At 51.8% G+C, this 23,335-nt stretch overlaps 1 long non-coding RNA gene across 3 annotated transcripts; it reads left to right on the forward strand.

Annotated features, from left to right (window-relative positions):
• Positions 1-7,230: 7,230 nt before the first annotated feature.
• LOC124503689 (uncharacterized) lies at positions 7,231-13,953 on the forward strand. Of its 3 annotated transcripts, none has more exons than XR_006960243.1 (3): positions 7,231-7,669; positions 12,127-13,065; positions 13,530-13,953. It is a non-coding gene; the product is annotated as an uncharacterized LOC124503689 (long non-coding RNA). The 3 variants fall into 3 exon arrangements; XR_006960245.1 differs by having other exon boundaries at positions 7,231-7,535; XR_006960242.1 differs by lacking the exon at positions 7,231-7,669 and having other exon boundaries at positions 11,339-13,065.
• Positions 13,954-23,335: the final 9,382 nt, after the last annotated feature.

A 23,335-nucleotide genomic window follows, 5' to 3' on the forward strand; every position in this document is an offset into this window, starting at 1 on the left:
CGGGGGCTTTGCGGGAACCTCAAGAAGTTTAGACAGGCTTAGGGGTTGTTTGTAAAGGACAGTGTGTGTGGAAGAATCAGGCTGGAAGGTCCTCTAGCTTGTAAGGGACAGATTCCTCAGGGTCTTGTCCACTGGTTTTTTTTTTTTTTCATCACATAATCTTTTTTCTAGAGAGTAAAGGCCATCTCAGAGGTAAATTATTGCAGAGGAGGAGCACAGATTGAAAGTATGGTTAACTTCGACTTTTTCTGGTGCCTTGCCTTCACAAGTAAAGTAATCTCTGTGGGTGTCCCCTTGACTTCTGAGTCTGGTTCTCCTCCCTCAGGTTCCTGTCCCTGCCTACATGGCCCCTGACTTTTCTAGTTTCTCACCTAGCCACCTTTATGCTCTTCTTTGGTGAACATCACCCCTTCCTCCCTGTGAGTTACAAGTTGCAGTGCACAGGCATGGCTAGGCAGACCCCTCTGCTGCCACAAAGAGAATGAATGCGAGGAAGACAGCAGGGCTGGAGAGAGACCAGTTAGGGGGTGTTGGGGTCTCCCTGGACTGGGGTAGTGGCAGAGTGGGCGCAGAGTAGGTGTGGGGTGCAGAGTGGGTGTCAGAGGGCTTCAGGAGGTCTTTCAGATGGCTTGGGTGTGGTTTGGATGGACCTTTGGATGGACACAGACACTGAAGAAGAAACACAGGGAGGAGGGGACGGACAGTGGAGAGGGGCTGGAGACCAACGTGTATGTGACAAGTGAGACGACTCATTTTCAGAAATGGCAAATAAAAGCAGTGCTGTCTAGTTAACAACAGGTTTACAACCTATTGGAAATATGTACGAACCACCCGTCCACCCACAATGGAGTCCCAAACCCTTAGACATTTCACTTCCTGGTTCGTCTCCCCCCACTCCATTTCGTGGACTTCTTTTCGTGGGATTTGCAATGGGCATGAGTCAAAGAACTGAAGTGCCACCTCAAGGAATGTACTTTTTGCCTTACGTGGGCATAGGGGACCTCCGGGTAAGGCTGTGACCTCTGCAGTCCTCAGCCAATGAGGAATCAGGGGAGGGACTTGCATGCCAGGAGACAAATTGCCTTGCTGCGACTGCCTGATTGTGCCTGTCCATCAGACACCCGCTCTTGCAAGGACGGTGATTAAAGCCTCGCTTCACTGTGCTCCCCTTTGATTGGGGCAGTGGGCACACGGCACAACCTTGGGCAAGTCATTTAACCCTCTGACCTTCAGTTATTCCACCTGCGAAGCGGGGATGAACAGTCACCCTATGTCGCAAGGTGGCGGGGAGAATGAAACGAACAATGGTCAGTACTGTGATGGGCACCGGCCAGCTCTCTCCCACTGCTACTCGAATACACTCTGATATGTTCCAATAAGCGCATGGTTACCACAGGTCCGAAGTCTAGAAGGAGCAGGGACGGGAGATTCACTTTCGTGGGGTCATCGCTCCTGCCCGCAGGGTAAATGTTCGCAGGGTTCACGTGGAAGCATTGAAGGGCATCAGCTCTCCACAGATAGCGGTGGGTTCTTTGGAGGAACGTATCAGAATGCAAGCAATTAATATGCCAGTTGCAAACCAAGTTACTGCACTCAGCAGACCTTCCCTAGGGGGCAAGTTGTTGGTAGCGCTTGAGAATTTAGCTTGAGTTACCGTATGAGTTTGAGAGCCATAAAACTACAGGTCACCTTTTTTGAAAAAGTGCAGTTCACTTCTTATTCTGACTGGTCTTCCCTCCCGTTAGCCCGGATTAATGCAGTGTCTGGAATCACTTCAAACTCACTTGTGTTTTAGTTCTCAATGGCAGGTGGCTGTGCTCTAAGGTGGGGGTTGGGGGACATCTGCTTCCGGGGAGTCTGTCTGAGTAGCCGTGGACGGCGGATGTTGTGAATTAGGTTGATAAACCCAAGACCCCTCACCAGGCTCCAGGCTGACCATTTCTCCAGCCCACAGAGACAGACCAGTTGAACCAGAAGGCTTGAGAAAGGGGGCCTAGTGACCGAGGGGAGGAGAGGACAAAGAGGTAGGCCCTCTCTATCAGTTCTCTATTGCTGCGTAAGACACTGCCCCAGACTCGGTGGTTCAGGGCAGCGGCTCATCTGACTGGAGGCTTCTCTGCGGGGCTCACCATGGGGCTCCATCCAGTTTGGCCCCGGGCCCCGCCTGGAAGTCTTGGATGCCTGAGCCTCCTCCAGTGCCTGGGTCATCCTGACCTTCCCCTTGTTGCCAAACCGGATCACGTGGCCAATGCCAGCGTCCGTGTGGGCGAGGGGACCACATTAGTGTGGGTTCTGAGAAGGGGGATTTATTTGTTGGGGTCGCTACTAAGAAGATCTACTCCAGGAATCTACTCACTGTTTCCAAGATTCCAAGGGCTCACTGAATCACGGGACAGCGATGATGAGGATGCTGGTAATAACCCTAATACTACGATTAATAATGTATAGCTTCTTCTTTAGGGCTTATTAAGTCCTGGGGCCTAAATAACGCGTTCGCTATTTAATCTCAGCAATTCTGCGAGATCAGGGCCGCTCCCGGGTTACGGAGGAGGAAACCGAGGTTTGAAAGGTGACGTTTGTTTCTCGAAGTGCATCTAGAGGCTGTAATTCTCTCTGAAGGGGGAGAGGCCTGTGGGGGCAGAGCGGGCGTGGAATCGTCCCACTCTGGCCCGGAGATCTCAGGACAAAGCCAAATCACCGTTTGCAAAGAGGGTCCTTGGATTTGTCGAAACGTAAGCAGCTTTCACCAAATAGCGGTTTGAGGAGCTGAGATGGTGTGAATCAGAAACACGAGGCTGATGTTTGTCTCCATCCTCGTGGGGGTTTGGCAGGCTCTGAGTTCCCTTGGCAGGCGGGATTCGGCCTCCGTCAAAACCTGGAGGTCTGGCAGAATAGTGTGGACCTTCCGGTCAGGCCAGGCCTCCCTTCCTGCCGTTCAAATCCCAGTCCCAGCCTCTTGCGGCTTCTGGCTTCTCCTGCTGCCTCTCCCGGCCCTTGAGCCCCGAGGACAGAACAGCAGGAGGCGTCCGCACAGCCCCGTCCCCGGCAGAGAAAGACGGCACAGAGCATGATTTCCTGGAGCCCAGTCAAGGAGCAGTTCCCCGGTGCCAGGAAACCCAGGGACGGAAACTGTGGCTGCGGGACCCATCCACGGGACGTGCTGTCGGGAATAAGCCCAGAGAGAGGAGGAGTGCGGCCGAACAGAAGGGCCAGACCTGCCCCGGGGGCGCCGACCAGGAGGTGACCTCTGCCGGGTTCCTTTAAGACCGTGGGATGTAATTCTGAGAAAAAGCGGCTTTCGGGCAGAAAGTGTTTAGAGCAGACCGGGTTCATCAGGCTTTTCTCTAATTGCACACCTTCTCAGAGCCTTCACTCTCTGAGGTGAAGTCCAAGGTGGGAGCAAGGGCTGTAGCAGATTCAGGCTCATCTGACAGAGGAGCACAGTGCTGGGCATTTTGTGGGACTGCTGTTCTACGGGGACGCACGGGGAGGAAGGCGTGCCGGTGTCCCTGCAAGTGTCAGGACACAAGCTCCGTGACGCGGGGATCTCATCTGCTTTACCCGTGTCCCCAGAGTCGAGTACAATGTCCGGCACAGTAAAGAGTGGATCAATCAATCAATCGATGTGTGCAGGGCTCTCTGCTTTCTTCGTTCTTGTTTCTTTCCCTTCCTGCAAAGCCATGTCCTCCCAACCCTCCTTCTTGTTCTTCCTTCCAAGTGTTTACTGTGACAAGCTCTGTGCCGATCCCGGGGACACATTAGTGAAAGAAAACAGGCCTGCTGTGTGCTCACTAATCGCGGGTGAGTAGCTGGAGAAGGTGAGAGAGGGGGGATGGGGTGGGGGCTGCCCAGACCCCCTCACGGCAGGCTGGTGGCTGGCTCGTCTGGGGCAGACCTCGGTCTCCTCCTTGCTTCCGTTGATACCCTTAATATCCCATTGTCCCGAGGTCCCAGATACCCCAGACCCGGCAAAGCAGGCCAGTAGCCCCTCACGGCTCCCCCAGTTTTCCTTGCCTGCTGCTGCAGGAACAAGCCACTGGCCTGTGAACTCTGCGAGAGCATGGCCACATCAGTCGTGCTCCCAGGGCACCTCCAGGTCTGGCTGGGACCTGGCACTAAGGAACGTGGGACGAGAGATGAGGCCCCGGGGATGAGGCTGGTTTAAAGCAAAGGCCCACAGCCAGAGGTGAGGGAGAAACAAAAGGGGCAGGGGATGTTCTGGGACGTTCTGGGACGTTCTGGAGTTCCTGGCCACGGACGCAGCTCTGGGGATCCAGATGCCTCTCCTGTGAGGGCCGCAGGATGTCCTTCCTAGCCTTAGTCTCTCCTGTCCCTTATTGATCCCCAAGGCTGCAGCTCAGTCGGTGCCCCTCTTTCTCCTTTCCTCATCAACTCCTCTTCCGGGGATCCAGAAAGATCTCTTGGCCCCTTAGGGAGTTTTGCAGGTGTCATCAAGGAAGAGCGGTGTTGTTACTCTGAAGGGAGAAAGCTCGTGTGGGTTTAAGGTAACCCCAGCTTGCTCCCTATTGGCTGAATGCTTCGGGTCTTAGAGCATCACAGGGGGTCCCTGGGGCCGTTCCTAACCCCCTGTCTGCCCTTAGTGCCTGCATCTGGTGGTGACAGTGTTTGGTTTATCAGGTAGATGATGGAGCTCCCCTTGCTGGATTCAGGGCAAGGATCTGAAAGTGTGGGGAAGGTCAACGTTGTCTTAACCTAAGTGTGAAATCTGCTTCAGACCACAGTGAGGTGATTATGAGAGATGTGGTTTGAGAGGGCTTCCCCCAGGACTGAGCCGACACGAGGCTCAGGGTGCTGGGCTAGGCCTTGTACTCAGGCTCCATACAATCCTGCAAGGGGCGGCTGGGGGTGGGGGGGGGTTGCTGCCCACTTTACAGATGAAGAAACTGAGTCCCAGAGAACAAATGTGACATGTCCAATTTGCTGAAATGGGGTTTGAAATCAGGAATGGCAAATCTGAAGCCAAGGTGACTTTCAGACCACCCTCTGTCTCCTGTGATCAGAACGAGGTGTGCCTGCTGAGGCAGCCTCCCTTGGGAACCTTGGTGACGGAAGGGGAAGGCCCAGAGGAGAGTATGACCAAAAGGCCATGTGGTGAGGAGAGAGGAGGAAAGTTACTCCTTCGTTCATTCAGATAATACTGAGCGTCTATGTGGCTGAAATGCCGGAGATCCAGCAAAGCGATACCCAGCTCTTGGCCTTGGAGACTCAGTAGGTGAGTCAGATATTTTTCAAGTATTACACAGAACGTATAAATCGCATCCGTGGGCAGTTCTCTGAAGGAGAAATACAAGACACTAAGAGAGATTCTGAGAGGGCTGTGGCATGGTCAAGGGGATCATCAAGGTGGCTTTCCTGAGGAAGGAATGCTTTAACTGAGATCTCAGACAGGAGAAGGAATCAGCAAAGTGAGTGTGAGTGTGGAAGGGGAGGAGCAGGAAATGTTTCAGAGAGTCAAAAACACATGCAAAGTCCCTGTGGCAGGAGACATCTTGGTGCTCTCTGGAGACAGAGAGCAAAGGGTCCTGACGTTAGAGCATAGGAAGCCAATGAAATATCTCAAGCAAAGGAGGGGACATGATTCTATTTAAGTTTGGAAAAAGATTCCCCTGACTCCTGTGTAGGAGGATTTGCTTCCTCTTAACCATTGAGAGTAGGCTTGGCAAGAAGGGACTGGGAACTAATGGGCAAGTCAATTTCTTTGGCCAGGCTTCAGTTTCCCCCTCTCCCTAGTGAGTTTGGCTTCAGCGGTTGATCATTTTCACCTAGAGCAGATGTTCTGCCGGCCTTCCTCACTCCCTGAGCTGCCTCTCAACAGGACACTGAGTACCATTTACTATGAACCCTTCAAAAGTGAGTTTCCATGCGCACATGGACACGTATCTGTAAACCCCTGGAAAGCAGAGAGGAACTGCTGTCTTGGGAGCACCATGCAGTGCTACGTACGAAACCTAAATGTGCTGGGGTGTGCAGATTCTACCACTTGGCATCGACTTTCGAGAACTACCTGCAGTGGGCAAAAGAAGAGTGTGGGTGGGTGTTCATGTTAACATTGTTTATGAGCAGTGCAAACCCTGGAGTCTGGACTTGGCAACTGGTAAAGACTAGGGCACACGCCCAGTATGGGATACTAAGTAGCCATTAAAAGAACTAAGTGGAACCTTTGGGTGCTCAAAGGGCAAATCTCGGAAGCATTGTGATGGATGAAAAAAGCAAGTTGTAGAAAGATACATTGTGCAGCGCTAAGAATAGAAATGCCCCCTTCCCTCCCCCAACCGGCCCCTAGGCTTTACTATGAGCTTCTATGTAACACATAACACCATACAAAGAACAGAGATTTGCAAGAGAAATAATTGACACTAGGGGTTGCCTCTGGACTGGATCAGGATTGGAGGTACCGGCCTTCCCAGTAATATTCTACTCTTTTTAAAAAGAAGGATGCATTGGGACACCTGGCTGGCTCAGTCGGTGAAGCGTCCGACTCTTGATTTCAGGTTCTCTTGATTTCACAGTTCGTGAGATTGAGCCCTGCATCCGGCTTTGCGCTGACAGGGTGCAGCTTGCTTGGGATTCTCTCTCTCTCCCTCTCTCTCTCTGCCCCTGCCCTGCTTGTACTCTCTCTCTCTCAAAAATAAATAAACTTAAAAAAAGAAGGGTGCATTTATAGATTTCTATGTAACTTAAAAGTACTTAAAAAAATAACAGGGCTCTTGAACATGCTCAGGAAAATATTGACTAGATTTGCTGCTGCAAAGGGGTGGCTTCCTGTTTCTCGTGTTCTATATTTGATTGTCTTTACATTGTTCAGAACGAGAATATATTTACACATTCATGGTGCAATAACACAAGGAAAAATGAAGCAGTTCTTCTCATTTAGTCTTCTCTAGCTCCTTAGCCAGGAGCGCTCGGGGGGGAACTGAGGCCCAGAAACCCATGTGACTGCAAGCCAGCCTGCAGTGAGTCAGTGAGTGAGGGAAGAAAAGGCCATCCCAGAGCCCGCTGAGTCACGTGATGCCGAACACAGCAAACTGGCTTGTTTTGCAACCCAGGCAGGCCCTTTAACCACAAGCTTGCTGGCCGGCCCCATGCAGGGGCGGGGGGGTGTGGGGGTGTGGGGGGAGAGTGGAGACGATGCCAGTAGTCTCCCCTCCATGAGTCATGCTCCTTCCCGCAATAGTTAGGGGAGGATGTGGAGACGATGGGCTGGGGAGTAGAGGCTACTGCCTTTAGACCCTGCCGGGCTGGGTGTCCCAGAGGGTGACGGCCCCCGGGGCCCTTGGGGAAGTCCCAAAGGGGCTGCTGCTCCCCTGTGTAGATTAATAGAAGCCCGGACGTTTGCATCAGACCACCGCTGTGAGTGCCTGCGTGGTGACCAAAAGGACGAGGGCTTTCGGGGCTTTCGCTGACCACTGAGAGCCTGTGGATGTGCAGGCCACTGTGCTCATGGGCCAGGAGAATTCCTAAGGCAGGGTTTTCTGGCTCTTTTCTACAGAGGAGGAAACTGAGCCTCCGTGGAGGTAAGTGACTTGTCCAAGGTATAAGGTCCAAGCTGCAAAGTGGCTGCAACGGGATGAAGTCAGATGTGGCTGAATTCAAAGCCCAGATGGCTTTCATTGCCCTCTGTTGCTTCCAGAAAGGCGTGTGCTCACAGGTATGTGTCCTTGGAAGCCCCTCCTCACGGGTCACACTCCCGGGTTTGCTTGTGGAAAGGAAGGTCGGTTAGGGGAAGTGGGAAATCCTCCGAGGTGGCAGCAAGAACCTGGCACTTCTGAGCACTCACTTCTCTGGCCAGGTGCTGGACTGAGTGCTTTACTTTCATGGGCTCCTTAGTCCCTTCAGCAACTGGCAAAACAGGTGTCTTTGTTCTAAGGACGGGCACACTGAGGCTCAGGGAGTGAAATGACTAACTGCACAGCTGGTGAGACGAGGCAGAGTTCGAAACGGGGTCTGTCCGATTCCAAAACCTCCCCTCCGTACTTACCCATAAGCCCTTTCCCCCTGCAGACATATGAGGCCCAGGTCTCAGCTCTCCCTTTGCTCCACAGTCTGATCCTTGTCCACCAAGCAAGTCGTCTTTCGCGCTCAACACCCCATGCGGCATCACCTCCTCCAGGAAGCCTTCCTCAGCTCCAAAGCAAGGGGTTCTCACGGTGCCCCCACAGCTCCCTGACCACACGTGTCGTTATTACCCGTGGTTTTGTGACTCTTCCTACTTGTCTTTCCCGAGGACTGTGAGCTCTTTTAGGGTAGAGACGATGTGATGGTGCATTTTATGTGTCAACTTGACAGGGCTAAGGGGTGCCAGTGAAGCACTTGTAGGTGTGTCTGTGAGGGTATCTCTGGAAAAGATTAGCAGAATCAGTAGACAGAGTAACGAAGATGGAGTAGGGGGCGTGATTCAACCTGTCGAGGGCCCGACCAGAAGGAAAAGGCAGCGTGAGGGTGACTTTGTCTCCACTTGAGCTGAGACGTCCATCTTACCCTCTCAGGCCTCGGAACTCCTGGTTCTTGGGCTTTCCAGCTCCCAGTGGGGCTTCTCAGACCTTCGGCCTTCGGCTGAATCTCACCACCCTCTTTCCGGCCACTCCAGCTTGTAGATGGCAGCTTGCGGGATTTCTCAGCCTTGGCAGTCACATCAGCCAGCTCCTAGAATAAATTTCCTCTTACATGCACATCTCTGTAGAGTCTATTGGTTCTGTTTCTCTGGAGGACCCGAACTAATACAAATGGTATCATGTTCACCAACAACTTTTAACACCCTTTGGTCATAGTTTCCATCCAAGGCTAGGGCAGTGGTTATGCCGTGAGCCTTATCAACCCATAGATCTGGGTTCGAATCTGGTCTGGGTGGTGTTGTGTCAGTAACTTGACTTCCCTCCATTCCGTCTACAAAATGGAGATTCTAATGTTTACTTCTCAGTGTCAGTGGAGGGACTGAGTGAGACGTTTATGGAGAGTGCTGAACACGGTGCCTGACGCACAGAGTGCATTAACATCAGTAGCCTCCCAGCCTAGCCCGGTCAGAGGTCAGCAGATGACGGGCTGGGAGGAAATATGGCTGTCCTTCGGTGTGGCTGCCCCCAGGCCGGGGTGAGGACCGTATTCCAAGCTCTGAGTGATGCCCGTCGTTTATGATGCCAACCTCTGAATAGATCATTCCTTATTTCCCAGAGGGGGGTGATTTACGCCCAAACTTACAGACGCAGAAAAGGAGTGAGAAGGTGAGCTGAATCGACCTGTAAACCAAAATTCACATACAAGTAATATGAAGAATAAACAAGCATTTAAAAAATGTTCACTCTTCTTCTTTTTTTTTTTTTTAATTTTTTTTTCAACGTTTATTTATTTTTGGGACAGAGAGAGACAGCATGAACGGGGGAGGGGCAGAGAGAGAGGGAGACACAGAATCGGAAACAGGCTCCAGGCTCTGAGCCATCAGCCCAGAGCCTGACGCGGGGCTCGAACTCCCGGATCGCGAGATCGTGACCTGGCTGAAGTCGGACGCTTAACCGACTGCGCCACCCAGGCGCCCCTCTTCTTCTTTTTTTAATGTTTGTTTTTATTTTTGACAGACAGCACAAGCAGGGGAAGGGGGAGCGGCAGAGAGAGAGAGGGGACAGAGGATCTGCAGTGGGGCCTGACCGAAGAGAGCCCGATGCGGGGCTCGAACCCGCAAACTGCCAAGATCGTGACCTGAGCCCGAGTCAGAAGCTCAACCGACTGAGCCACCCCGGCGCCCCCAAAAATGTTCATTCTTAATTCTGTCCAAGGGAATTACAATAACTTACATCAATCACCTAAGGAAAAAAAAATTATGCAATGATGCCCGATTCTAGTGAGGTTGGGTCGAAAAATCATATACACAAACACTGCTTGTGACCATCCAAATTCTTACAAACTTCGGGGATGATGTGACAATTTATTGTCGCACCCTGGTATTTATCCCGAGAAAAGAATGTTGAAGGAAGGAACAGGCGTAAGCAGAGATGTTTGCTGCATCAATGTCTATCGGGGCAAGCACCTGGGTAACCCTCAGAGGATCATTTACAGGGGACTGGTAGGTGAAGCGGGACATCAATGGACTTGTCAACAGTGTCAGTGATGGAGGTCTCGTTGAAACATGCAAGATGTTTATTACACAATTACCAGGAAAGTAAAATGTGACCTGCAATTTACTCTGCGAAAGCAAGAGTGTCACGTTTGGGTAAATGTGAGCGAGGGCAGGGAGGCAAAAAGAAAGAGTCGTTGTGGCAGGGGTGGGGGAGGGGCTGTGGGTGGCTTCGGATGTTGTTGTTGAATTGAGTCACTATTTCTGGGGCACACTATAAGTGGCCGGGAGCAGTCCCCTCACCCTGGGATTTCATACCCAGATTCCTTCCTGCCAAGCTGCCCAGCCTCTCTCTGGCTTTCCGGCAGCCAGATCACCCCAGCAGGCCAATACTGCTTCCGTGCTAGCCTCAAGGTGCAAACACACGTAATGGCCTCTTGTCTGGCCTCCGAAAGAGGACTGGTCTTCACCAGGGACTTCCGGGAAGCCAAAGCACTCCAATCTGGACTGGAAGCTTCTCCCTTGAGGTGCTTTCCGGCACTGGTCAGCAGGGGCTGGTCTTGCAAAATGGCTCCTGAGAGCACTTTCCATAGAGGCAGAGAGCCCTGCATGGGAGGGAGGCTGCGTGAGTCCTAATGGGGCTGATGGGAGTCCCATTAAGTTAGGGACTTTCACCGCCCAAGAAGCACACGTGGGAGTCATGCACTTTTGCCCACAGGACCATTTCGAACTTTAGACAAAGCGAAGTCATGGATGAAACCATTTCTATCCGGACGGAACTCCAGAGGGACCCTCAGAGCGGGAGGGAAAGTGCTCAGCTCCCCATCAGCCTTCTTCCCAGGATCCTCTTTGGTCTGGCTGATGCCCATCGGTGTCGGATGCAGGCCCTGCCCCCTGCTGCCACAGGTCTCTGTCACAGACGGCTCTGCCTGTGCCCAGCTGCAGAGGACAGGCATCCATTCCCAGTCAGCCCCGACCCTGCCCCAAATCCTGGTCTTCCAACCTGCATGACCAAGTAGCTGGAGACTGATTTGCCTTCATTTCCTGCCTGCCTGCCTTCCTTCCTTCTTCCTTCCTTCCTTCTTCCTTCCTTCCTTATTCCTTCCTGCCTTCCTGCCTTCATTCCTTCCTTCCTTCTTTCCTTCCTTCCTTCCTTCCTCCTTTCCTTCCTTCCTTCTTTCCTTCCTCTCTTTCTCCTTCCTTCCTTCCTTCCTTCCTTCCTTCCTTCCTTCCTCCCTCTCTCTTCTTCCTTCCTTCCTTCCTTCATTCCTCCCTCTCTCTCCTTCCTTCCTTCCTTCCTTCCTTCCTTCCTTCCTTCCTTCCTTCCATTTATTATGTTTTTCAACCATTAAGTACCACCTATTCTATGCCAGGCATTATTCTAGGCCCTGAGGTTATGACAAGACAGCAGTGGCCCTGGGTATGAATAATAAACAAGTGAATAATAAAAAGCTAACAAGTTCTAGAAAAGAAACCCACTGAGTGTTGTTTTCTGTTGGAGGACAATAGCTAGGAGCAAGTAGGGCAGACCTTCATTGCCTCGAGTGGCCATTGGAGGCCTTTCTGAGGAGAGAGGAGAAAAAGGCAGCGATACAAGAAGCAGGCAAAGCATCCTCGAGGCAGGGGTAACAGCTGAGCACAGGCCTCAGGTGGGGGCTGCGTGTGCTCTAGACATCCCACCGGGCCCCCTCACCCTCCTTCGTTTTCTGTCCGTCTGCCTCGCCTTCCCAATCTCGCCGAGGACTTGATGTCTGTCCCGTTTTGGCTCCTGGCTCACTTCGTCTGAGCCTGGCCTGTGTCTTCCTGACTCTTGTCTTCCCCCACCCAAGTGGCTCAGGGCCCCCGAGTCGGCACTGCCCTTTCTCAGCCGTCGTCTCCCGTCCCGAGTGCCGCTGCCGTCTCTCTCCCTTTCTCGCTCTGTCTCCACTGACTTCAGCGCCGTCTATCTCCCCTGTCCCACTCCCCTGCCACGTCTCTCCTGTTCCAGAGCAGAGGCCACCGCGAAGCCCGTCTGACTGATATTGCTACTGACAGCTTAAAGCCCCGAAATCTTCCCACAGGGCATCTCTGGGAGGTGTTAAGCTGGCAGTGTTTTGTCTGCACCCGGAGAAAGACAGGGGTTTTTAAACAAATATATACATTCTCCAAAATCCCAGCGATTGTATTTCTCCATTGATCTGTTATGACGTTGAGTAAGTATAAAGCTTCCCTGGTGCCTGCGGGGGGATTACAGAATGAGCAAGCTGTGCTGGGGAAGGAGAGGGAGGGCAGCGGAAATTGTCCCAGTGGGGGCCGGGGCTCGGCCCGGGCTCTGAGGACCTGACAAAGGGGCTAATTTGTGGAAGGGAGAGAGATTACTTCTTGCCGGGGGAGTCACAGGAAGCCTGGTGATGCCCGAGTATCACCCCTTCAGTAGAGCCTTGCTGACTGCCTCTCCAGCCCCACGGGGTGGGGGGGGGGGTGACAGACAGCTAGCTCCCCTCTTTGTTTCCACTTGGCTGTGTTGGGATATCTAGCACAGCGCCGGGAACTCTGACAGGCCTTTATCTGCCACAGATTCCTCTTCCCCACTGGACCGTGAACTTGGTGGAAACAGCGACCCAGAGGAGCTCCGGGTCCCCAGCGGCCGTCCCCCCCAGCCCGTATCCCGTCTGGCAGGGCCAGTTTCCAGTGAAACGCTCATTCGGGGGTCTCTGCAGGGAACACATGGCAGATGGCATTTAGTGGACTTTGGGAAAACGCCTCAGTTTCCCCATCTCTGAAATAAAGGGGTCAGTGAACCGTGCAGTCAGAGTACTTGGAACACGGTGAAAATGCTCGGTAATGTGAGCTCCTGTGACTCTTAGGACCATCACCTTTGTATCACTGCCATCAGGGACACCGTCGCCCTCTCCAGGCCTGGACGCCATGAAGATGATTGGCCACAGAATCCTCGCGTGCTGCGTTATGAAAGGATAGAAGACGGTGATTTTGGGTGCAAAAGGCTAGTCGTGACCTGTGTGAGCTCTTTCTTTCTTTCTTTCTTTCTTTCTAAATTCTCCCAACTACGTTCTTTTACACCCTGTGTCCCTGCCGTGAGATATTTGAAGATTTCGGGGACCAGAGCTTGGTCGCATCAGAGTGTTAACTCTTCTCTTTTCTCTCTGTGTGTCTGCTCTGTCTGGAAAGATCTTTCTGTGGTGAGGCTTCTCCCCTACCTCCAGGTTGGCTCAGTGCCTGATTCCAGGCCCTCACAGGCCTTGGACCGAGCTAGGCAACCCCCTTCAAGTTTCCCTACCTGCTGAGTCCCTGCTCTGTCTGCCCATTTGAGCAGTGTTTTGGGGGTGCTCAATTTATTTTATTCCAGAACTTTTTACCACTTCTCTGTGAGTCTTAGCGTCCCCAAGGATAGAATGGGAGTATCTTATAGCTTGAATGTCAAGATGAAGTGAGATGGTGACTGAGATACACTGTGTCCCAACAGTCAGCAAATCTCAGCGCTCTGTCCTCACCTGAGTGTGAACTCCCCAAGGGCAAAAGCTCTCAGATTCATCTTCAGAGATCTACAACTGGGACGTCCAATATGGTAGCCGTGGACCACGTGCGGCTGTTGAGCACTTGAACTGTGGCTAGTCCGGCCAAGCTGAGCTGCAGGTGTGAAATGCACACTGGGTTTTGAAAGCCTAGGATGAAAAGAAAGATGTCAAATAACTGGTGAATGTTTTTATCTTGATGACATGTTGAAATGATCATACGTTGGCTATACGGAGTTAAAATAAAATGAATGACGATGTCAGTAAATAGCATTTATATTTTTTATGAAAATAAATATGTGACGTATGTTAAAAGACTTACACCATTCCATAACAACAATAATTATTAAAGAATGTAATTATTACATAAATTGACTTCATTGGTTCTTTTAACTTTATTTTTTATTATTTTTTATTTTATTTTACTGAGAGAGAGACAGAGAGGGGGGGGTATGTAAGTATGCAAGAAGGGGAGAATGGGAAGTTGGAGAGACAGAGAGAATCCTAAGCAGAATCCACACTTAGCACAGAGCCCAAAGTGGGGGCTCAATCCCATGACCCAGGGTTTATGACCGGAGCCAAAATCAAGAGTCAGACACTCAACTGATTGAGCCACCCAGGTGCCCCCTCTTTTTTTATTTTTTAATGTGGCTGTTAGAAAATTTAAAATGCTTTATGTGGCTCACTTTATAGTTCTGTGGGACAGTGCTGCCTTAGGACATAGAGAAGAGCCTTTGTAGCACAGAAAAACAATACACGTGGACGGCGTGGACACATGGAGGGGTAAGTGGAGGAAAAATAAATGCGTGACGGATACATGAATAGATGAACAAGTTAACAAGTCGCTAATAAATGGATAAATGAACAGATGGGCATAGATGAATGGGTAGGGGAATGAATGAATGAATGGAACGGTGGGTGGACAGAGGGACGGAAGGAATGATGAATGTATGTGATGATGGAACGGAAGAAGGGCTAGAAACAACAACAACAAAAGGATAGATCAGCAGATGAGTCAATGACTGAAAAGATTAAATAAGTAAGTGCTTAAGTACAAAAATAAATACATACGTCCAGAAAGAATAGACGCCCGGTGAGCCCAGGGTTTGACTTTGATGAGAAGCCCTGCTCGTCTTGCTGGGCTCATGGACTGTAAGCCTTTGACCAAGAAGAAAGGTTTACCCTTGCTCTTGGGGGATTTATTATTTTAATTGTTAGTCTTCATCAGAGGTTATTGGAATTTTTTTCCCCCTCGGACAGTTTATCACTTGTAAATTATTTGTCACATCGTTGTAATTCTATCCAGATCCTTAACTTTCTAATCATGCATCTTTTATGGGGTCTCCTTTAAAGAAGCACTATAATTACGTGCCAAGGGTCCCAGTAAATTTTATCAGGCCATAAAATATTATACTTTAATTATTTGGAAGGGGAAGAAAGGCAAATGTTCCCTCTACAAGGCTGGCGATCAATGCTGCTGGGCTCGTGGTGGCACAGGTACATTCAGACGTCCTCGTCTTCCTGGACGTGTCTGCACAGAGCAGTGGGGCCCCGTGGGCTCAAGCCTCTGTCGTGATTCTCGGGCGGATGCGGAGCCACCATGAACTCATCGTGTCCATCCTTGAAAGGGTCTCACTGTGCACAGCAGGTCCAGGAGGAGGTTGGGGAGGGGGGAAGTTGTTCTTTCACTGTCTTCACACATGAGGAAACTTAGACCCAAAGAGCATTTGGAGATGGGACTCCAACTTTGCTCTCTTGACTCTGCAGTAGATTTTTCTTCCCTCACCATGCCACACCCGCTCAAACCCGAAAATATATACACGCTCAGCAGGGGGGGTCGGGCTTTTTTTTTTTTTTTTTTTCTCTCCAGGTAATGTAGAAATGCTATGGCAGCAGAGATTTCCTCCAACATTTCAGTCATTGGAATAGATATTTTAACCAGGCCCCCACTGGGTGCTGGGCCCTGATACTAGAGTGAAGCTGTAAAAAAATACAGATAAGTCTCTGGGGCTCATGGTGTCTTTGAGGAGACAGGCATTAGTTAAGTCTTCCCACTGATCATGGAAATTGCATCTGTGGTAGGTGCTAACCAGAGGGGCTTTGAAAACTTAAAAAGAGAGGTTTTTTTTTTTTTAATGAGTTGGGGGAGGTCGGGAAAGGCCTTCCTGAGGAAACAAGTGATCTGATATCTGAAGGACAAGTAGATAAACAGACAAGGGAAAAGTATTCTAAGGAAGGGAAAGAGCATGTGCAAAGGGCCTGTGGTAGGAAGGCCTGGACAATAATCCAGGGTGGCCAGAGCAGGGTTACCAATGGGAGACTGTGAGGTAAGGCTGGAGAGGTATCAGGAACTGGGTCACACAAGGCCTAGTGGGTCATGTTATGAAGGCTTTAAGTTTTTATCCTAAAAGCATTGAAACTTCAGTAAAGGTTTAGGTGAGGGAAAAGAGATGTTTTATAAGGCAGTGCAGGCAAGGGAGGACTGGGCCCGGGAGGAGGGAGGGAGAGTGATCTTCTGCATGGATGGGTGTTGGGCAGGCGAGGGTTTGTCTGAGCACAAGGGCAAACTCAGGAAGAGGAGGAAGGCAGAGGGTGATGACTAATCCCCATTCATTCCCCTGGTCTTGGCTTTAGTGTCATTTCCTTGAGAAGACCTCCCCTGACCCCCAGTTGGGCCAGGTCCCCCACCCCCAAATGGTGGTCCCCACCCTCCACTTCCCCTTTCACAACACACAACACTATTACTGCCACGACTTACGTAATGGCCTCTTCCCCTCGCTGGAGGGGGGCCCCCTCCCTGAGGCAGGATTCGGAGTGTCTCCGTCACTCGCAGTGACCCCACTCCCAGCCCAGGACCTGGCTCCCAGCTGGCAAGCAATACACAGACCTGAGTGAGCGAGTGCGTGAACGGGCAGCCCAGAGAGAAGAATTGATGGGGGGCACGTTTCTTCCAGCCTCTTCACCACTACTGTCCCTCCCGGGCCCTCCCCCTTCTCCTCCCTTCCTTCCTTCCTTTTATTACCCTAAAGCTGGACTCTTCCAAAATCCCTGCCCAGGGGCTCTCGGCTGAAAGACGTGATGACACATGAGACAATGTCTTAGCTCTGGATTTGAAGCATCAGTTTCCCCGGGAAGGCCTGCGACGCATATGTTCATTTTAGAGAACTGCCTTGTGTCCAGAGGTAAGGCGACTTGGGCAAGACTGCTCCCAAGGAAGGTGGCGGAGCAGCTTCTGAAGCTCCTCCGTGTCACTGACTTAGGGTGACTCATCTTGTCGCTAGGCTTGCCGCTCGTTATGTCAGCGTGAACACTTTTTGGTGAACACTGTGGTTATGGGGCTGGTGAAATCCCCAACAAACTCTGCTGCCTAAAGACAGTTGCATTTATATCAACAACAATAATGCATATGCTAATGGTGGCTGGCACTTATGCCGGGAACTTTCCCAATCCTTTATTGCAGAGGTCTGAAGTCTCTGACCCACAGGCCAGATCTTGTTTCTGTAAAAGAGGTTTTACTGGCACACAGCCATGCCGATTTGTTTATGGACGCCTGTGTCTGCTTTCTTGCTGTCATGGCAGAATCGAGTGGTGACAGCCCGTAGGGTCCTTGAAGCCTAAAATATTCACCATCTGCCTCCTCACAAAAGGGGTTTGCCAGTCTCTGCTTTATATTCCTTATTGCAACACCATGACCTAGGTCCTATCATCACTCCCTTACAGATGAAGAAACCGAGGCTCAGAGAAGATGGTTAATTTCCCTGAGGTTTCAGAGAGACCAGAACTCGGAGATTCTATGTTCAGAACCTGTAATTATCCTCACTTACTCTCCTAGAAGTGACAGCACGGGGTCTGGCCTTGAAGGAGAAGGCAGGGGCCGGGCTGGTTCCTAATAGACTCCGGGACTCCAAACAGTGAATTCTCCAGCAGCATTTGCCTCTTGGGCAACTACTCTGATTCTCTGTTGTTGCATAAAGATGACCCCCAACAGGTGATTGGAAACAGCCATCACATACTTGGCTCTCAAATCGGCAGTTGAGCAGTGTATGGAAGGGACAGCTGTTGTCCGCGTAGCATTGGCTGGGGCGGATCAAGCGGGGCCGGGGACCCACCTCCAAGGTGACTCACACATGGCTGGCAAGTCGGTTCTGGCTCTGGGTCTTTCTCTGCAGGAACTGTCTCCGTGGGCTTCCTCACGGCCTGGAGGCTGGGTCCCAAAGAGGGAGCAGCCTAAGATATGGGGGTTGGAATTTGCCAGTTGCTGAAGGCCTGGTCACTGCACGGGACCACTTCTACTGTGTGCCGTTGGTCAGATGTTATAGACCTGCCTGAATTCAGGGAAGGAGACAGAGACCCCATCTCTCAGTGAGACAGCTGTCAAAGAATTTGGGGGCCATATTAAAAAAAACCCATAGCAAATATTCATATTCACCTCAGGGGTCCTTCAGGCCATCATTTTGGTCCAGCACAGTCTATCTCTGGTTAAGGTGACCTGGTCATTTTTTTTTCCCAAACTGGGACTCACCAGGGGAAAGAAAGAATGGCCTGAATAATAACAACACCAGTCAATGAGTGCAAAACGGAACCGTCTCAACAAAGTAGCTATGCGGTCACCCCGGGGGCAATGATAAATGTCTTCTTGATGTCCTCAAGTTATCTTGGGAAGGTTATATTAGGACCCCTGTGCTCTGTTTCATTATGGAACACATTAAGGAAAAAGTTGGTAAAAAGTTTAAAAATGAAGAGTGATTTTTCCCTGGGTGTAAACCTTCAGTTATCTGGAAAACTCACTTAAGTAGAGCTTCTGCTTCCCCGAATATTCCAGTTAACCACACTGCTCTTGTGGGATAGGGCACCCTCGCACAGAGTCCCCCCTGAATGCAATGGCTGTGGCCGTGCTGGCCCCTCTTATTGAGTATATGTTCCATGTTCAGTCAGGTACCAGATCCTGGAAAAGCAGAGATGGGTAAAACACGGTCCTGACCTCCAGCTGCTCATGACTTATGACATAAAATAGTCCAGTCAATAAACCAGTGCAACACCAGGTCATAAGGGCCATCAGAGAAATGGAAACCAAATATCATGGAAGCACCAGCAAATGGCTCCGTGGAAAAATCCAGGAAGGTTCCGCAGAGGAGGTAACATTCAAGTTGGGTGACTTATTTACTTTTTCATTACCTAGTATGTCTCAGGCACCTTGCTAAGCATTTTACCTGTATCATCTCATTCAATATTGAGAAAGCCCGCTGTGAGGTGGGCATTGTTACTATCCCATTTTATAGTTCAGGAACTTGCTTAAAGTACTTGCAGTAATTTTCTGGAGTCTCAACAGGCAGCAAGGAGCAAAAGCAGAGCAGGTGTTGAGGTTGGAGGAAGGATGGGTAGGAGTTTCTAAAGCCGCCGAGAAAGAGAGGACATGTTGGGGGCAACGGGTGTCAACACAGACAGGTGGAAGAGGGCTGGAGACCTGGGGTAGAGCTGGCTCTTTGGTGTGTGTGGAACACAGTGGGGGTGGGGGGGACGCAGTGGGGTCCTGGCCGGGAAGGACTCTTGCAACACAGGGGCCTCGGGTCTTCCCATCCCAGGCACCTGGCACCAGGCATCTCGAGAGAAGGCTCCTTGCCATTCCAGGTGTGATCTGGGACCAGAGGCGTCGCCTGGCTTTTGCACAGAAACGCAGCATCTCAGGCCTCGCCTCAGACCTCCTGAGTCGGAGTCTGCATGTTAACAAGACCCCTGGGTGGTTCACCGGCACACAGACGTTTAGAAGCACCGATCCAGCATGCTGCAGTTCAGAGTTGATAACGTGTATCATGTTTGCTCACGGTCAAGATTGTCCACTGATAGCTCCCAGTTCCAAAAACCCTAGCAACGTCTGGCAAGGGATTTGGGGGAGGATCAGAGGTCAGTAGGACCAATGACTGCAATCCGTCCATTAGATTTTCTTCCGGTCATTTTAGTGACTGCAGCCTGGACCTTGAGGAGTGGAGCCAGCCCCAGCCCTGGTTCCTCCTCACCCCTTCCAACAACTCTGAGCAGGTCAGCTCTATGGCACAATTTTGGGTCACCGAGCCCTCTACCCTGAGTATCTGCTGGGTAACGCCCAGGTGCCGGTCCCTGGGGACAGGCACAGAGATGAACAGATCCCTGCCTTGTCCAGCTCCCAGAACCACCAGCCAAGGCTGCCGGGGAGGGTGAGATGGACGTTTCACCAGGGTAGGTGTTGCTCTGGCTGAGGGTGGGGGGCTGGAAATCGATCCCTTTGGCTGTCATACTCCCTGCCACCAGGAGATGCTCTGGGGCGGAAGTGGGGGCAGAATCTGTGTGTGTGTGTGTGTGTGTGTGTGTGAGAGAGAGAGAGAGAGAGAGAGAGGAGAACACGCAGAAATGTTGGCCCTTACATTTTCCTCCTGGCTCTCAGAGAGCCTTGACTATGTCCTGACGTCAGAAGTGGTGATGCTGATAAGACCGAACATTCCCGTCTCTTTCTCTCTCTCTCTCTCTCTCTCTCCCATTCCATGAGTACCTCCTGTGCAGCTGTGGGCTCTGAGGAAAGGAGGAGTCTCTGGTTCTAAATACTAGACAGTCCTGTCATTCACTGTCTTTGTGCCTGGGAACAAATACCAGTCTCTTGGGTCCTCAAAGTTGTGGCCCATGTCAAGGTTGTGCTAGGTCCCTCCTTCAGAGTTTGGATGGGCACTAGACGGGGCCCAGCCGAGGATGTGGTGGGTGATTGGCATTCGTAGACTCCTGGCCCCTGACCTCAGACTGCGAGCTGGGCCATCCATCCCGGCGCACCATGGACGGTGAAGTACAAGATCTGGTTTCATTTCACAAACCACACTTGGCCCGAGCTCCTCACCGTCTTGCAGGGAAGTGACCTTCCTCAAGTGCCCAGAAGACAAAGGGCTCTTGCAACACTGACGATTCCCTCGCTGCTGTGCAGGAGTGAGGGGGAGAGAGGAAGCAGGGGTCCCTCGTTCCTGCGTGGTCTGCAGGGCTCTGCTGCTGGCTGTGGGAACGCAGAACGGATGGAATTCGGGGTGATTGAGGAACTTGCCCTGAAAGTCTGTCTTCCTTTTCCGCTTTCTCCTCCTTCTCCTTCCCCCTCTTCTCCTCCTCTTTAACAACACACCTTCTAGGTGCTTCCTTGAGCCTTCTTCCACAGCAGGTGGCCCTCAGAAAGCAGGGAACCCGTCTAGGCTCTGTCAGGCTTGGCAGATGGGCTGGGCAGACAGCGTAGAGGAGGAGGCCGTGCTCGCAGGAGAGCAGCGAGGCATGAGGCTGGTTCGCAGAACCCACAGAGGCTTCAGAGACCTGGAGCAAATAGGCGTGGCATCAGTGGGGACTGGGTCCAGTGGAGGACGAGAGACATCACTCTTCCCCCCTCTGGCCAGACTCCACTGGTTCTCGAATGCTCAACCCAGAAAGTTTTCCCCTGAGAATCTGCTTTCTTGGCATCCTCAAGGCCTTCAGTCTCGGCAACAGGCGATGACTAACCCCCTCGTGGGAGCAGCCAGGACTCTGCTGTCCTTTGAAGACAGCGTGAGTAATGGGTACATTTCTGCACTGTGGCTTGGCCTCCTGTCCTGGTAGTCCCCTGGGGTGACCCATGGCACCCACTCTTAGGGGCTCACAGCCACCCTAGCTCCCCTGCACGCCCACTGGCGCGTGCACGTTGACTTTCACCCTGCTACACACTTGCACGCCCGGCACGGGTGCAGACACCTGCCCCCAATGGCTCACAGTCCCCTCCACACGCGAGTCCCACCCCCCGGCTCCATTAGGGAGCTTTACTGCCTGAGCTCGCAGGTGTTTGCAGACCTGATGTTGGCAGTGACTGAGTGGGCCTTTTGGTGACACTTCCATAAAACCCCATAAATCGCCTCTGTGCAGCGTCACATGCACATTTTTATTTTCCCCAATAAATACGCACATTCTTATTTCCTAACTGCTCCAGCCTTGGCTGAGTGCCCGGCCAGAGGGTCCGCTTCCTGTGCGTTTGGCCGGGATGCATCGTGGACAGGAACGGGGACCACTCCCGTTGGTTGTTGGAGGCCCAGGACATCCTCGGGGATCTGGGGTCACGGAGGCCTGATTTGATGGGATATTTAGGGTCAGCTCGTCCAGCTGCAAATTACACCCCTCCCCTCGCAAGCCATTCCTCTTTGCGTTTGCTCGTTTATTCCATCTAGACTCTTCCACTGACGCTTTAGGTGAGGGCTGCTACTAAGCCTGTTTTTCAGACGTGGAAGCTGAGGCTCAGAGAAATGAAGTAACGGTCGATGCCAGGGCCTGAAATGCACAAACAGTATTTCAGAGCGTTCTGATGCAGGTAGCTTTGATCACACCTTGAGAATGAAGGCCTCTTTGTGAATGGCTTGGGTCTCAACGTATAAGCCATGTTTCCCCCTTTCTTAGGACAAGAACCCTTTGGAAATGATTGCTTTGAAGGGGTAAAGAGCAATTCCAAGGACAAACATTTTTTAACTCAGAGCATTGGTATCCCTTACAGCTGTAAGGACCTCGGGGTTGACTCTCCGGAGAGGCCGGCTGAGGCTGGCTCTCTGCCAGTCTCCGTGGCTGTGTAGCCCATCACCTCTCCTGGCTTGGGTGTAACTTCAGTGCACTGCCCTCTGCCCCTCCTGGAAACACAATTGCACTACTTGTACAAGGGGATAAATGTTTACCCCTACAAGCCTCTTCCAGTGGCTGTTTTCCTCTCTGTGGTCCAGATTGGGAAGCGGGGACGTCAAGGTAAAGTTTCACTGCCAGAAAGTGGCAGAGCCTGGCTTAGGAGTCCAGTGTCCTGACCTTCGGAAGAGCTTGTTGTCTGAGCAACATTGTGTCCACCTGTCCACCTGATGTCAGGGGGTTAGAGGGGGGTGAACTTCCGGGGCCAGTGGGATGTGTGTTCGGAGTCCCAAGACTGCCGTGCATATGGCCGTGCTAAGCGATCTCATGGAACGGAGAGAAGGAAAGAAAAAGAGAGGTGAGGGCTGGGGGCAGCGATGAGGGGGAGAGAGAGGAGGGTCTCGCACTCCGTGCCACCCTATTTTCTGCCGTTAAGTCATACTCGGTAGGTGCCATGTCAGGAGCAGAGGGACGGAATGTAAAGCAAAGGAGAGGACTATTCTCTGAGGCTTTTAAAGTGAAAAGCTTGGCTAAGGTGGAAGGGAGGGAGGTGGGTGCACAAATTATATCTTCACTTTGATGTGGTCCGTTGGGAGGTCCATTATGAAGGAGCCATCAATAGCCATGAAGGTCGCGGAACAGAGAAGGGCATGGGCCACAGGAGGGCCCATCAGCTCTGATGCACTCACTTCTCTCTGTGGGTCCCCCAAACCATGCCACCAGGACGTGGGACAGGGCAAAGGCTTGCCTCTGGGGAATGCCCGCTGAGTGGGGTGTGTGGGCAGATGCATGTGGCCGATCACTTACAAGCGCTGTGCCCTTCAGAGATACTTCTGGAAAACACCGTGAGAAAGACGATAATATTACCCCGACTCTTGTGACTCACCCACGCGCAACCATTGGGCGCTCCAGAGTCCTGGCCTCCCTGGTTCCCATTGTCCCTTCCCGCTACGTCCTGCTTTGCTCTTTTGTCCGCCCAGCACAATGAGATGTGACCCGGGAGTCTCTTGAAACCTCCTCTGTTACCTGAGGCCCGAATCTCATCAGCCAAATGGCTGCAGTGTCAGGGATGGAGGTTCACATGGGTTCAGGAACAGGGACTCTCATCCGCCAAGGTTAATCTGGT

This window comes from Lynx rufus, unplaced genomic scaffold, assembly GCF_022079265.1.
Source record: "Lynx rufus isolate CCGP_SWC_20201006 ecotype Redwood Valley unplaced genomic scaffold, mLynRuf1.p SCAF_8, whole genome shotgun sequence".
Lineage (NCBI taxonomy): Eukaryota > Metazoa > Chordata > Mammalia > Carnivora > Felidae > Lynx > Lynx rufus.